Genomic DNA, 9788 nt, shown 5'->3' on the forward strand with positions numbered 1-9788 from the left:
GGTTGTGTTTTCTTAGGCTTCTCTTGGCTGTGACCGTTTCTCGGACTTTTTTTTTTTTTTGATGACCTTGACCGTTTTGAGGAGTACTGGTCAGGTATGTTGTACCGGATTATCTGAAGATTTTCGGATTATCTGAAGATTTTCTTATGATTAGACTGGGGTGTTGTGTTTGGGGAGGAAGACCACAGAGACAAAGTGGCTGGTCTCACATTCTCAGAAGGGCATATACTGCCAACACGACTTATCAGTATGGATATGAACCTTGATCGCTGTCAGAGTCCCCACTGTAAAGTGACTCTTTTTATTTCTTTCCATGCTGCACTCTTTGGAATAAGGCCACTATGTGCAGCCCACATTTAAGGCGTGGGGAGTTGTTTTCCCTTCCCTGAGGGTGGAGTATGTCACATAAATTACTTGGAATTCTTCTACATGAGAGACTTATTTCTTCTATCTATCTATCTACCTATCAATCATCTATCAACTTATTTACTCAATCATTTGATATGTTTGATTTGATAAATATCATACTTGAATATATCCATATTCCAATATGGACCCAGGGATATTTATTTTATTCTTTGGGTTATAACCTAATACAACTTTACGTTCTCGTTCAAATTGTTCCAACGTTGGCCATTGGGTTTTTTTCAGTTGAGTCCCCAGACTTTCTGACTTGAGAAAAAAAGCCAAACTGAGGTGGGTATTTTGCAGCAATGATCTCACAAGGTTCCCATTCCTGCACATTCACCCCTTTGCAGTGTGATTCTGCAGCTTTTCCCTCATAGGGACCTGAGTGCCCTTCTCCATCCCTGGAATCTGGGCTGAGCCCTGTGACTCGCTTTGGTCAGTGGGAAGAGACCAAAGCTTGACAAGGCCTTGTGCATGGGGCTTGCTGTGCCAGGGACTCTGAGACCGCTGTGAGAGCAGCCCGGCCAGCCTGCGGAGAGGGTGCGCAGCCCAGGTATCTCCACTCCCCTTGCCTACGGCCAGCCAGCGGCCGTGGCAGTGAGGCCTCCCGCCATAGCTGATTGCAGACGAACGACGAACTCAGACACAAGCCGTTCTCGCGGAGCCCAGTCCGGACTGCCAACCCACGGAGTCATGAGCAGATCCCCGGTTAGTCTAAGCCAGCACATCGTGGAGGATTTGCACGAGCCACTTTCTTTTGTAAGTTACATGAAGTCAAACCTAATCCTAAACAGACTTGGAATTTATTTCACGGGAGGTGGTGAACATGGAATGAGGGAGGCAGGGTCAGTACATATAACTGCCTGGGTGGATTAATGATGATGATAATAATTATTATTATTAAAGCTTATTTTTGAGAGAGAGAGAAAGCACAAGTGGGGGAGGGGAAGAGAAAGAGGGAAAGAGAGAGAATCCCAAGGGGGCTCCACACTTGTCAGCAGAGCCTGATGCGGGGCTCGAACCCATGAACCATGAGCTCGTGACCTGAGCCGAAGTCGGACGCTTAACTGACTGAGCCACCCAGGTGTCCCAATAATGACAATTGTTATTATTAGTTTTGTAGCATGTGAGTATTTAATTTGTAGTGTTGTTTCCATTTTTAGTTGTTCGAGAACTATAAGCTTAAGGAGCTGAGAGCCCATTTTATGAGTGTATACAAACGCGTCATCTTCTGTCCATGCCCTCCAGCCTAAGACCACCAGGGGCACGCCTGGAGTCAGGCAAGTTGAGCTGATTACTCATTGCAGCGAGAGAGAACGCACGACCGGCTGGGGAACTCTGAGGCATCTCGGTGAGAGGGTGTTTGTTGGAAGAGGCTTATTATAGGATCTAGGCTTGTGCTAGGTGATCTTGAGGAGAGTGTAAGGAAGGAGGTTTTCTCTAGGGTGCACGCTTCAGGGAATGGGAGTATTCCCACAGTTGGGCTCTTGATAAACCTTCCCTGTGCAGAAGGCAGACCCGGGCGAGGCCATCGCTGTGAGTTCTCCAGAGGCTGCAGCCACTGTGTCCGTCAGGGTAGGGGGACGTGCGGTCATTTTGGTGGCTTGGGAATGTTCGAGTTTTGTCTTTGTTCAGACATGATTACAGAGCAGTCTTGCTTTTTGTCTTGATTCTTCCTGTTTTGTCTTTTTTTTCTTTTTTTTTGTCTGTTTCTTTTTGTTTGTTTGTTTGTTCTTGTTTCTGGTTCTTGTTTCTGTTCCACAAGACATCAGCTGTTATCTATGAGTATCAGGTTCATCTGATCACATCCAAGCCAGCTCCCGGATGTCAGGGCTGCTCCCTCTCTTTCGGTGGAAATCAACGCGGGTAGGATTCCTTCTCCCTGAAGATCTCCAGAGATGACTCAAGTTGGAACAACGAGCTCATTCCCGCTCAAATCGGGCAGGCATCTGTAGGTACTTTTCTTCTCCCAGAAGCCTTTCCTTTCCCATATTCTGTTAACAGTATCTTAATCTCAGATAGTTATGGTATTAATTATACCTAAATGGATTATATTACTAATGAGATGTAGTAATAATAATAGTTATCCATCACTTGCTATGTATCAGATGCTGTTCTAAGCATCTTATATGTCTTAACTCAAGGATTCTTTTTTTTTTTAATGTTTAAATGTTTTATTTATTTTTGAGAGAGAGACAGAGACAGAGTGCGAGTGGGGAAGGAGCAGAGAGAGAGAGGGAGACACAGAATCCAAAGCAGGCTCCAGGTTCTGAGCTGTCAGCACAGAGCCCAACATGGGGCTTGAACTCACAAACTGCGAGGTCATGACCTGAGCTGAAGTCCAACGCTCAACCTACTGAGCCACCCAGGTGCCCCTTAATTCAAGGATTCTTAACCTGGAGTCATACTGGGGTCCATGAATGAGATTCATCTTTATTCACCTGTAATTAAATTCAGCACCTCCTTCAACTTTGAACATGGGACACAAGCCACAGGAGTGTCGGCCGTGCCTGAAACTTGGCCACCATTAGAAATCATAGCTACTTTCTTACCCTACCACAGTAGTTATGGATATCTCAAAATATCGTTAGCACTCATCATTACCTCGCAGTTACAGTATTTAGGAGATCTTGAGACCGCTAGAGCACGTATTTAAGCGGTCACACAAAAAAAGCATGGATAGTACTATATCACAACTGTGTTCTTTCAAACTATTTGGAGGACCACGATTTTCATTAATATAATTTGTTCCCTTCATGATTCAATGTATTTGATTTCAAGCAGTCGAAAACAGCATTCTGAGAAGGGCTCCATGATCTCACTAGATGCTAAATGGATCCATGGCACGGCACGCGTGAAGAGCCCTGTGCCTCGAGTTACTCCTCCTGTGACCTCACAGGCAGGTCTGATTACCAGCTTGTTAACAGAGGGGACAGGAGGCACAGAGAAGGTGTGTAGATTGCTCGGGGTCCCACGGATGTCGAGTGGTTGTGCATTATTAAATCTGCCAGCTGTTCTCACAGCCTATGGGCTGCTGTGGGCTGGTTGTCTGTATTATGCATATGTATGTGACTATCCCGAGGCAGGCGTCAGACGCATGGGTATATGGATCTCTGTTTCTCTGTGGGTGTGTATGTAATGCTTATTATGCGTAGAAAAGGAACCACAAATATTTGTCTGCTCTGGGCCTTCTGTGTGAATTCTGGGATCACTTTGATTAACTGCCTCCTCCTCCCCTTTGGGCCCTGGGGGCTGAAGGGCTGGGCTGGGGGAGGGCTGAGGGCCAGGCAGCAGGGAGCAGGTGAAGTGGGTAGGAAGGTAAGCACAGCCCCAGAGCTCAGGCCCGAAGCAGGTCCCACAGTGAGCCCTTCCCCTGGGGCCTTGGGACTGGGAATACCAGAGACCCCAGTCCCGGGGCTGGGCTGCCGGGCTGGGGATGCTGTGGGCAAAGGAAAGCCACGCTCACGTGTGGGGCCCCGGGGCTCTCAACACCCCACTGCAACACCACTTCCCTCCTGACCCCAGACCTTCCAGTTTTCCAGGCCACGAGGAGTTCAGCGACACCAGCTGGGTGTCCCACAGCTGCCCTCCATTCTGATACTCAGGATGGACTCCCTTCACTTCAGAGGCCAGTTTCAAGTTCGGGTTGTTCCCTGTGCTTCTGACGACCAGCTGTAAAGTAGAGATTCCTGAGACTCCCTCCGCGGGTTTGACTAATTTGCCAGAGCAGCTCGCAGAGCTCAGGGAAACGGTTCACTTACTAGATTACCTATTTGTCATAAAGGGATACAACTCAGGAACGCGAAGAGATGCATGGGGTAGGGTGTGTGGGAAGGGCGCCCAGCTTCCACGTTCCCTGGGATGTTCTACTCACCGCCCAGAGCTCTCCGAACCCTGTCCTTTGGGGGTTCTGTGGTGGCTGCATTACATAAGCACGGTTGATGAAATCATTGGCCACTGGCCCGGGATTCAATCTCCAGCTCATCCCCCTTGCCCTGGGCTGGCGGAGGGGTGGGGCTGAAAGCCAGATCAGGTTCGTTCCCCTGGCAACCAGCCCTCAGCCTCAGGGGCTTTCCAAAAGTCACCTCGTTAACACACACTCTTGTGAGTAAAAAGAAATTCCTTTCACCTTCGTGGCTGGGAAGCATTTTCAGGAACCAATGACAAAAGACCAAATATAGCAAAAGATACGCTGTCCCCTCTCCCCGGAAGTTCCAACCATTTAGGAGCTGTGTACCAGAAATGGGGATGAAGACCAAATTTATATGTTTCTTTCTTTCTTTTTTTTTTTTTAAAGTTTCTTTATTTTGAGAGAGAGAGAGAGTGAGCGAGAGCGGGGAGGGGCAGAGAGAGAGGGAGACAGAATCCCAAGCAGGTTCCACACTGTCAGCCCAGAGCCTGATGCGGGGCTTGAACTCACAAACCTCGAGATCATGACCCAAGCCAACGTCAGATGCCTAGCCGACTGAGCCACCCAGGCGCCCCGGTCTGTGACTTTCCAAAAAAAATGAGGACAGCTGTCCAGGATGGGTCACCGCAGCATGGATTGGTCGCAAAGCCTGGGAAGGACCCCAGCAGACACTGCTGGCATCCTCTGCTCACTTCTGAACCCTTCACAGCCGTGCTCTTGTGCGATTTGGGTTTCCTTAAGCTGCAGGTGACAGAAACCCAGCTGAGAGCTGTTTGAGCAAACCCAGACCCTCTGTTGGTTCGAGGAGCTGAAGAGTCCGCAGTTGACGCCGGCTTTGGGCGGGACCTGGTTCAAGACTCCAGACATCATCCTCAGGCCCTGCTTTTCTCTTGTCCTCGCACACAGGCAGGCTCTCCTTGGAAAGCAAAATGGCAACAACAGGACTAAGTAACGTGGGAGATGAGGTTCGAAAGGTAGCCAGGCACAGGACGCTCCCTACCCCCACCCCCAGGACTTCTCTGCTCTGGAGTCCAGAGGCCGTGGGCGGCCACGGAAGGATTTTGAGCATGAGAACAGCCTGACTTTGAGTTCTGAGAAGATTCCATCGGCCACGAGGCAGGGCCCGAATGGTCATTACAAACAAATTCTTGATCTAACAACCCTTTCTTGTAGATGAATCACGTGGCGTGAGCGCCACGCAGCATAGAATGCTGGGCACCTTTCTTGCGATCTCACATTTTCCCATATTCCCTGGGGAAAAGGTGTATCGGTTAAGATTTTAAGTCCCAAACAGCAGTGGCTTAAAGAAGATAAAAATCTGTTTCTCACTTGTGTAAGGTCGTCCAGGACTGGTGCAGCTGTTCCGCCGTTAAAAGAAATCTGGGCTCCTTCCATCATTCTGCCTCCAGCCGTTTGTAGCTTCAATCTATGAGCTCTCCTCATGGTCCAAGCTGCTGGTGCTCCAGTCATCACGCCTCCATCTCAGGTAAAAGAAAAGGGGGAGGGCAAAGGGGTCCACTTTCTGGTGGGTCAGCTTTCCTATTTTCCTGACTTGACATCTCTTCTTAAGTATTATTGCCCAGAGCCTGGTCATATGCCCTACTTTAATATCAAAGAAGTCTGGGAAGTGGGACCTTTATATGGCCCATTACCACCCAAAGTGGTGTGTGTGTGTGTGTGTGTGTGTATGTGTGTGTTTAAAAAGCGATATGTATATATTTTGACACTCTTTCCATTGAGAGGTGGGGTCTATGACCCACTACTCCCCAAATCTGGGCTGGGGCTCTGTGAGCGCTTTGAACAGAATAGACAGAAATGATGCTTTTATAATGTGATTTACCATCTAGGTCATAAAAGGCCATGCAGCTTCTGCCTGCTAGGCTTGGAACCAGGAGAGGCTTCATGGACTTGTGACTTATTTAGCGGCATAGGGCTCTGTGCTCACTTGTTTTTGTGCTCTGCTGTGGCCTTGACATTTTTTTTTAAGCTTCTTTATTTATTTTGAGAGAGAGCGTGCGCGTGTGTGCGTGCAAGTGGGGGAGGGGCAGAGACAGAGGGAGAGAGAGAATCCCAAGCAGGCTCTGCATTGTCAGCACAAGCCCAATCCCACGATCCAGGAGATCATGACCTGAGCCGAAACCAAGAGTCAGACGCTTAACCCACTGAGCCACCCAGGTGCCCTTGTAGTCTTGAAATTCTTAAGGAATGTATCTTTGAACTTGTGTTTGTTTTTTTTTTTTTTTTTTTTTTTTGCAGTAAATTTGGATCCTTACATCACACCATTCTAAATTTTTTTTAACGTTTATTTATTTTTGAGACAGAGACAGAGCATGAACGGGGGAGGGGCAGAGAGAGAGGGAGACACAGAATCGGAAGCAGGCTCCAGGCTCCAAGCCGTCAGCCCAGAGCCCGACGCGGGGCTTGAACTCACGGACCCCGAGATCGTGACCTGAGCCGAAGTTGGACGCTCAACCGACTGAGCCACCCAGGCGCCCCTGAACTTGTGTTTTGTAGGTAAGGTCTGATGGGACAATGGAGCAAGTATCTGTGGAGAGGGTATATGAACACAGGTTCCTTTTGCCACTCTATTTGTATCTGTGTTGGCGATGCCTGCTACGTGGCTTCCCTAACATGCTTACCTCCTACATAGGGTCCCGTGCTCAGAAGGGCTCAGCAGAGCATTAAAACAGTTAAAATTGTGTTTAATTTTCTCTTCTTCTTTGTTTATTTATTTATTTTGAGAAAGAGAGAGAGAGGGAATGGGGGAGGGGCAGAGAGAGAATCCCAAGAAGGCTCCTCCCTATTAGCGCAGAGCCCGACACGGGGCTCGAACCCATGAACCGTGAGATCATGACCGGAGCCAAAATCAAGTGGCGGATGCTTAACTGACCGAGCCACCCAGGCGCCCCTGTTTTTAAATTGAAATTAAAAAATTTTAATTGTTTTAATGCTCTGCTGTCACATTTTGAAATTCTTAGTTTTATCTTTGAACTTGTGTGTTGGAAGTGAAGTCCAATGGGACAGTGTCTGCATGTGAGCAGAAGAGACACACGGAATAAGAGTGTCCACCATTCACATATAGTGTTCACAGTGCCCTGTGAGCATAGAATTCCGGTGAACTCACATTACGTGGACATTCAGTGGGACTCAAAGTGGATACAAGGTAAGCATGTGATGGCTGTGACTGAGCAAATAGGGGTACAGCCCGAAAGACCATGCTTTCTGTTCCAATCAGAAGTGCCTTTGTAAGAAAAAAGGGCACTGGTGTTCCAGGAAAACTCAGATGACCAAGAACCGGATCATATCCTTTCTTATCCATGTTGCTGCCCTGTATTAGCCAACCCCTTGCACTAAGAACGGTGACCTAGAAGGAAAGAAGACAGGGAACGCGATACTTCCCTTTCCTTTCAGTGTTTCCTTGCTCATGATGAGCAGCAGGTAGAGAGTGTTAGTAGAAGGTGTGCACGTAAGAAGTGACATGCAAGTGATTCATTGGTTTGGTGCAGCTTTTCCACTGTCCCAGGGAGAATGAAATACACACACACATATGAGCTCTGAAATACCAATGCTGTCATTTCAGTGATTCCACACAGGAGTTCGATGCTGTCACATTTGCATTCAAAACCGTCATCGTACAACATAAAGGTGAAGGGTAAATTTCATGCTAGTAATTTAAATTAAAAAAATGTTTTAGAACAACATTAAGTAGTGAATAAACACACCACGGCATGTTGAGAGAGAGACCGTAGGAGAAAGGAAGAAGTACATTTTCCTAATTTAAAAAAAAATTTTTTTTAATGTTTACTTATTTTCGAGAGAGACAGAGACAGAATGTGAGTGGGTTAGGGGCAGAGAGAGAGGGAGACACAGAAGCAGAAGCAGGCTCCAGGCTCTGAGCTGTCAGCACAGAGCCTGACGCGGGGCTCGAACTCATGAGCTGTGAGATCATGACCTGAGCCAAAGTCGGACGCTCAACCGACTGAGCCACCCAGGTGCCCCTACATTTTCCTAATTTTTGAGCGAGGGCCTCCACGTTTTCATTTTGCACTGCACCCTGCAAATTGTATTCCTGGTCCTGTTTGGAACGCTTGCCGTCAGGATGCTTCCTCTCAGAATCCAGCCGCCATATTGTGAGGAAGCCCAAGCCATATGGAAAGGGCCCGGGTGGATGGTCCAGCCAGCCGTCCTACCCAAGCCCGACCTTGGAGTCATCCCAGCCCACGTGACAGAAATAGAGCCTCCAGATGATTCCATTCCCACCTCTCCCAGAATCGCCCCCCCACCCCCATCCTGCCTCTTAACCCTTCCATCTGGGGCTTCCAGCTGAAGCTCAGCCATCCTGGCATTGAGACACGCCCTCCTGCAATGCCCTGTCGGAATTCCTGACCTCCTAAATCCATGAGCAAAATGAAGTCCATGGCTGTCGTTTTTCTGTCACTGAGATTGGGGGTAGTTTGATATGCAGAAATAACTGTGCCACAGCTTTATTCATTTGGGTTTTTCCCATCTTTTTGTTCGTACAAACGAAGCTTCAGTGAATAACTTTGTACATGTATTACGTATATTCAGGACAGATTCGTAGAAAGGAAAGATTCCTGTGTCGAAGGGCGACTGCGTATGTAATTCTGTTAGCTTCCGCCAAATTCCTCTCTAAACTCTTATTTCCCCCCCACATAGCTCTGGATTCGCAGCGCATTTGTACATGTAAAATCTCCCCTCCCTGACACACCTATGTACGTAGAGAAGCACAGAGAGAGAAAAATGCACCCAGCAAGGTACAGCCTGATGCATTGTCACAAACTAGCCCTCACGTGGGTCAAGAAAACAGTCCTAGTCCCCTGAAAGCTGCCCTGGTGCCCCTTCCCAGGGAATCCTCCCTTCCACATATGAATTCACCCCTCTTCACCCATTCTTCTCCTGTCCTTTCCAGTTGGGGGCTAACATGTTCTTTACTGCTTGACCTCTGTGCTAGTCAACAGAACCTGTTGCACGGATGTCAGGTTCGTTAGATGCTCCTTGGCCTTTCTGTTGGGCTATTGTTCTCAGACTAGGTTCCTGTGTAGCCCTGGGGGGCCTTTCTCAAACAGTAAGAAAAGACCGGAGTAGTCTTTTGTGTAGGGACAGATCTTTCATGTACCGGACATAGATTTTCTCTGAACTTCAAACGCCTTGCAAGATAGGTATCGCGATCCCAATCTCCTTGGGAGGGAAGACCCAGGTTCTGAGAGGGGAAACAGCTCGCTTGAGGTTAACACTCACATTGGAGGATGGGGAAGCCTATGAGCTCTGGGTTTCTCCACGGCACTGGCTTCCTGCTGTTTAGACCATTATCTTCTGTGTCGTCACTTGTCTCCGTCTGGCCCTCAAGGGCCCGCCTACCTCAGTCCCTACCAGACCTCTGTCTTCTTCCCCTTCCCGAATGCTCTGGAGCTTTCCCCTGGGCCACCCCCAGGGCCTTTGCATGTGCTGT

The sequence above is a fragment of the Acinonyx jubatus genome, chromosome A3, assembly GCF_027475565.1.
Source record: "Acinonyx jubatus isolate Ajub_Pintada_27869175 chromosome A3, VMU_Ajub_asm_v1.0, whole genome shotgun sequence".
NCBI lineage: Eukaryota > Metazoa > Chordata > Mammalia > Carnivora > Felidae > Acinonyx > Acinonyx jubatus.